A 6,537-nucleotide genomic window follows, 5' to 3' on the forward strand; every position below is an offset into this window, starting at 1 on the left:
GGGTTGGGAGGAGAAGAGAGGAGCCAGGGCGGGACTGAGCCCAGGGAGCGGCTGCACGACACGGCCGGGACGACCCAGCTCCCAGGGCTTGGCTTGTCCTTGGCTCTCCTTGTTGTCGGGCTCAGGGGTTGGACACGTTACCCTTGGGAGCTCCCCCACCGCATTGCCTTTGTCCGGGGGTGCCGCGCAGACACGTCACTCGGAGAGCACCCGGCATCTTGTCTGTGTGCCCGCTGGTGACCCCTTTTTGGGGGTGAAACACCTTCTCTTTCTGGATACTTTTGCTGCTGATATTGCTGTTGTGACTGTGCGTGTCTTATTCCATTGCTCTGTGCTTTCAGTGAATTGTTATCTCCACCCAGAGTCTCTCATTTTTTGTCCCTCCCTCACCAGAAAGGGCGTGGGAAGGGGAGTGACTGATCTGAATTTTAATTTCCTGCTGGTGCTAAAAGCAGCACACCTGCCATGCACCAGCCTCGGGAAAGATGGAATGATGCAGTGGGTGCTGGGACCTGCAAACATTGGGATGCACATTTAGCAAAGGCCACCTGGTCACTCAGCACCGGGGGATGCGCCAGTCGGGCTGGCCCTGTCCAATCCAAGTTTTCATGTGCCATAGAAAGGGATAAAGTTCCTGTAGTGCACATTAAAAACATGCTGGGAACACAGTCTGGGTTATTCCCGCTTCAGGCAAAGGGAAGTGCACCCGTGGGATTCACGTTGCTCAAGGACACGGATGCACTTGGTGGGTAAGGAGGGAAAGATGGGAAATCCAGTGTGTGCCTCGAAGGGGTTGGATTTTGGGTGAGAACAGCCAAGGAATTCAGTTGTGTTACGGTGGTAACTCTCTAACACTGCATTCTCACTGCTGTGGCAACTCTTTGCTGTGTCGGGGGTATTACAGTGAAAATCACTGAGAGAAATGAACAATGAGCTTGGAGGAGACCAGACAAGCACAGCGGTGATGGAACAAGAACTGGCTGCAACAGGCAACAATCCAACAGTAGACAGCATTTTTCCTGCCCTGAAAGAGTATTTTGGCAGATGGAGCCTAAAATCCTGGACTAAATGAACTCAACAGACTTTCATAGACTAAGCAATGAGATCTGTGGGTTTATATCAAATGATAGGAAAGGTGATGGTGGAATGTATTGGAAAGTGTGGGATCTGACATGGTGTAAATGGTGCGGAATAAGGGGTGGACACCAGCCTTGGCTTGGCTGTTCTTCCTAGGAGATGTGATTAATCTTCCTATAGATTAACTACAGATTAATTCGGAGATAATTTGCTTCCTAACTAGAGAGTTCATTTTCTTCCTAGTAGCTGGTGCAGGGCTGTGGTTTGGATTCCATGGAGAACAACGTTCATCACACACTGATGGTTTGGTTGTGCTTACCCTAATCAAGGACTTTCCAGCTTCCCGTGCTCTGCCAGGTGCACAAGAAGCTGGGAGGAAGCAGGGCCAGGACAGCTGACCTGGACATTCCAAAGGGATATTCCACACCACAGAACATCATTCCCAGTGGATACATGAGGAGGGGTTGTGCAGGAGGGGCAGATCACTGCTTGGGGTGTGGGGCATTGAGCAGTGTGTGTGAGCATCACTTGTTCCTCTGGGGTTTTATTTCTCTCTCTCTTTATTCTGTCTCCCTTGTCAATACAGTTATTATTACAGTTACTACACTTATTATTATTTTCATACTTTACTTTGTTTCAGTTATTAAATTTTTCTTATCTCAACCCACGAGTTTTGTCTTTTCTTGATTCTCCTCCCCACGTCAGTGCAGGGGGAGGTTGGAGACTGAGTGAGCAGTTCTGTGGTACTTGGCTGCTCACTGGGGTTAAACCACACGAAAAGGGAATGCACAGGAGTGGAGACCCTGCTGGGATGTGCTTTGTATTCACAAACTACCCAGCACCAGCTGGATAGAGAAGGGCCACATGTTATGTCCCTGCAGGGCTGGGATTCACTCCCTGCCCCAAAGGCCCCCAGTGTGTCTGAGAAGCCCTGGGTGGTGCCTGTCCCACAACTGCTGGGAATGGGGACGGGGTCCCTGCACAGGCCCTGTGCTGTCCAGGGCAGCTGCTGCACTTGTGCTGCAGAGCCCTGGCACCTCCCCTGGCACTACAGGCCCCTCTTTGGCTGTTCAATCCAGGCTCAGCTGCCCTGAAGTAGGTTCAGCAGTGAAGGGATGTCCAGGAGACAACTGCCATTGTACTCTGAGGACATGTAAAAATACCCTGAGAAAGAACAGGAGAGAGACCTCTCTCCCTGTGCCACCTGACTCCATTTGGTCACCTGAACACCTCTAGGGGCTGCCCTGGACAGAAGGAACAGGTTCCCCTGTCCTCCATGTAGACACTTTCTGCTACTGAAGTTGGCCAAAGCAATGTCCCAGCAGCCTCCAAGAAGATCCCACAGCTGCTGCCCTGTCCCTAGGAACTGCTCCATTGGAGCCTGCAGTTCCCAGCAGGAATCTCAGTCACCTCTGGCTCCTCAGAAGGAACCAGGGCTTTGTGTCCCAGCAGGTCACTCCTGGCTTTGGTCTTCCTTCATTCCCATGGGAGCTGGGACAAGGAGTCACTGCAGGGGCCTGTTTTGGGCCCACTGAGCTGGGGCAGGAGGAATCCCAGCCCATGGGGTTGTGGAGGGAGCTGAGTGTCCTTCTGGCCCCAGGTCTGCAGAGCCACAAGGAGACACCTCTGTTGACTCAGCTGAGTCCCTTCCCTCAGTGCAGGTGAAGGAGATCCCTCCTGGGCACTGTCTGGCTTTCCTGTCTAATGATGGGACATGAAAAGGGGACTCTTGGACTTACCTGTGTGTCTGTTTGGAGAAATGACAGTGCTGAAAGAAGTGTCTGTGCCCAGCTGAGAGAAGGCACATCATGATTTCCTTCAGCTGTGTGCCAGCAGGTTCCCTTGGAGCCCCAGGGACAGCTGGAGGGAGCCCAGAGGGGCAGAGCAAGGGCTGCCTGGGGCTGTTGCTGTGCTGCTGAGCTGGGCCGGGCTCCTGGCACACAGGGAGCTCCTGGCAAGCAAGAAGAGCTTCAAAGAGACAGCTCTGCCCAGGAGCAGCTCCTCTGCACAGCCCAGCAGGGCTGAGGGCACTGCCTGCAGCACCCAGGGCACAGGAGAGAAGGCAGAGAGATGAGAGGCAGCCTGGGCTGGGAGGTGACTGAGCCCTCACTAAGCTAGAAGCCTTCCCAGGATTTGAAGGAAGATTTCTCTGGCTGTAGGAAAGTTCAGCTTCCCTTCCTGGAGGCATCTCCTCAAGCTGGCACATCCCACAGCTTCTAGGATCTTTCAGCAGGACTCTCCCAGTTGCTGCAGTGCAGGGGAAGTGGCCCCATGGCAGAGCAGGGCAGGAGCTGCAGGCAGCAAGGGCAGAGAGAAGGGAGCAGGAGGTTCAAGGGATCCTGGGGTGGGAGGACAGGGCAGAGCTGCTCAGGGCAGGAACCTTGCCAGCCCTTTGCCAGGGTCAGGCTGTGGCTGCAGAGCAGTGCAGGAGAGTTCCTGCAAGTGCCTCTGCCAGCTGCCAAATGCCAACAGTGGCAGGAGCTGTCAGGATGGCTCTGCTGGATTTGCTGGGGTGCAGCAGGAGAAGCTGCTGCAGAGCAGGACTTGCTGCTGCCCCCTCAGAGGCCCAGGGCCAGAAGGTTCCCTGTGCCAGAGCTGGCTGTGGGGTGGGAAGGTGGGGGTGCAGGCAGGGGTGCCCAGGGCTGTGGGGCAGAGCAGGGTCCTGCCCCAGGGCTCTGTGTGCTGGGGCAGGGACTCTGCTGCCTGCCAGGGGCAGCTCTCAGCCCGGCCAAGGAGCTGCCACGGCCCTGCAGGGAGAGGGGGGGGTGGAAGGAGTGACCCCTCCGGGCAGGGCTGGGCAGGGCCCTTCAGCTGCAGAGTCAGGGCTCCTCACAGCTTCAGTTCCACCTCCTGCCATGTCCAGGGGCCCTTCTCAGGAAGCACATCCCCCCAGAACACCCCCCCCTTCCCAGCCACCGCAGGGGGTCTGGGATCTGCTCTGCAGCCCCTGCCCAGGCAGAGCTGCCCCTGGGCACTGGGCTGGGGATGGCTCTGGCAGCACTGGCAGGGAGCTGAGCTGGGCACAGGCAGGGGCTGCTGGCAGGAACAGCTCCTCACCCAGAGACAGGCAGGCAGGGAGAGGGAGCTGCTGCCACACGGGCTGGGCAGGGGGATGTGGGCCCCTCCCTGCTGTCCCTGTGGCACAGACCCCTTCCCTGAGCAGCTCCTGCCTGGGCTCCTTTCCCAGCCTAAGCAGAGCCTGTGCCCTCAGGCCCACGGGGGCTGGGCTGTGCATTGCCCTGCAGCAGCCAGAGCCCAGGCAAGGACAGGGCCCTGATTTCCAGCTGTCTCTGGGTGTCCCTCCTCCCTTGGCAGCAGCACTGTGGCATTTCAGTGCCATCCCCTGCTGCCTGGTCTCTCCTTGTTCTCACCAGTGGGTTTTCTGAGCCAGTGTGGGGTAGGGAGGGGCAGATTCCAGTCCAGACACAACCCCTTTGGTTGCTGCTGTGGGGATGTGTCTGGGGGAGCCAAGTGCCCAAGTGCCCTCCAGGCACCTTCAGGGGATTCAGCTGCTTGCCTGGGTGTCCTGCAGGGCTGCAGGTGCCCTCCAGAAGGGCGCAGCTCTGCCATAGTATCTCTGTGCTGCACAGGATCCCCATGGAGAAAACTCCTCAGTGCTAAATCCATGGAAATGCTCTGGGCAGCTGCAATCAGCAGTTTGTGTCTCACTCTGGGAGGGGAGAGATGAAAAGGTGAGCAGTGTGTCAATCTGTTCCTCAGACAGCACGAGGGAAAGCACAGGGCAGATGGGAACAGAGGGAGGGACACTGCAGCTCTCCTGGCTCTGCACTGAGCTACAGAGAGCTGTGCTGTTTGTCCTCTCTTGTTTAAAGTCTCGTTACATTTTGCATCATAAAAATGAGGATTTGTACCCTAACAAGAACAGGTATCAGGTGCAACCATAGAAAATAATAACCACAGACAACATTGTTTTAAGGACATGCTAAGCCTTTCCCCTGAAGCACACACTGTTCCATGCCTTGAGAGTGGAGACTGAACTTTTCTATTCAGGGTGGATGATGCCTGACATCCCTTGGGAGGGTTTGATGCTGTCACAGACCAGCTCCACGTCCCCACTGGAGCAGAGGAAAACTGAGCCCTTGGCAGCACATGGGCAGAGCTCCTGTTCCTCACAGCACCCTCAGCCACCACAAGAAAGGGAAAGGAAAAGCCTTTCAGTTCTGGGGATTTCTATGAGAAATAAAGTGGCTTTGCTTAGAGGAGTCTGTCTTAACTTCTCCCTGTCCTTTTGTGTTTCTGAGCAGTGTCCCTGTGCTGGGAAGCAGCAAATGCCCAAGAGCAGCTCCCTCACCCAGTTCCTCCTCCTGGCATTGGCAGACAGGCGGGAGCTGCAGCTCCTGCACTTCTGGCTCTTCCTGGCCATCTCCCTGGCTGCCCTCCTGGCCAATGGCCTCATCCTCAGCGCCGTAGCTGCGACCACCACCTGCACACCCCATGGGCTTCTTCCTACTCAACCTCTTCCTCACAGACCTGGGCTGCATCTGCACCACTGTCCCCAAAGCCATGCACAATTCCCTCTGGGGCACCACAACCATCTCCTACATGGGATGTGCTGCACAGCTGTTTCTCTTTGCCTTTTTCATGTCAGCAGAGTTTTCCCTCCTCACCATCATGTGCTACGACTGCTATGTTCCCATCTGCAAAACCCTGCACTACGGGACCCTCCTGGGCAGCAGAGCTTGTGCCCACATGGCAGCAGCTGCCTGGGCCACTGGTTTCTCTATTCTCTGCTGCACACAGCCAATACATTTTCCCTGCCCCTGGGCCAGGGCAATGCCCTGGGCCAGTTCTTCTGTGAAATCTCACAGTTCCTCAAACTCTCCTGCTCACACTCCTACATCAGGGAACTGGGCCTTATTGGGGTTAGTGCTTGTTTTTGTTTTGGTGGGTTTGTTTTCATTATTTTCTCTTATGTGCAGATCTTCAGGGCTGTGCTGAGGATCCCCTCTCAGCAGGGACAGCACAAAGCCTTTTCCACCTGCCTCCCTCACCTGGCCGTGGTCTCCCTCTTTGTCAGCACTGGCCCATTTGCCTACCTGAAGCCCCCCTCCATCTCCTCCCCACCCCTGGATCTGGCACTATCAGTTCTGTACTCGGTGGTGCCTCCAGCACTGAACCCCTTCATCTACAGTCTGAGGAACAAAGAGCTCAAGAACACCCTGAGAAAAATGAGGACTGGATGCTTTTCAGGAGCAATAAAGTGCCTGTTTTCTGGTGCATAGCATTCAGAGTGGGACTCCTTCATGGCCCAGCCTTCCTGCTCAGGTTTTCGTGAAGGTCATCAGATTGTTCTCACAATAATCTTCTGTGCAATGAAATATTATTTTGCATCTGCCTTCTAATTTAGTGTCTACCCATTGAATTGTCCCAGAGATGGTCTGAATTCACCAGAAATGGTGAATTGTGCTCTCTGACTATTTAAACAAAATAAAGGACCCT

This window comes from Pseudopipra pipra, chromosome W, assembly GCF_036250125.1.
Source record: "Pseudopipra pipra isolate bDixPip1 chromosome W, bDixPip1.hap1, whole genome shotgun sequence".
NCBI classification, from domain to species: domain Eukaryota; kingdom Metazoa; phylum Chordata; class Aves; order Passeriformes; family Pipridae; genus Pseudopipra; species Pseudopipra pipra.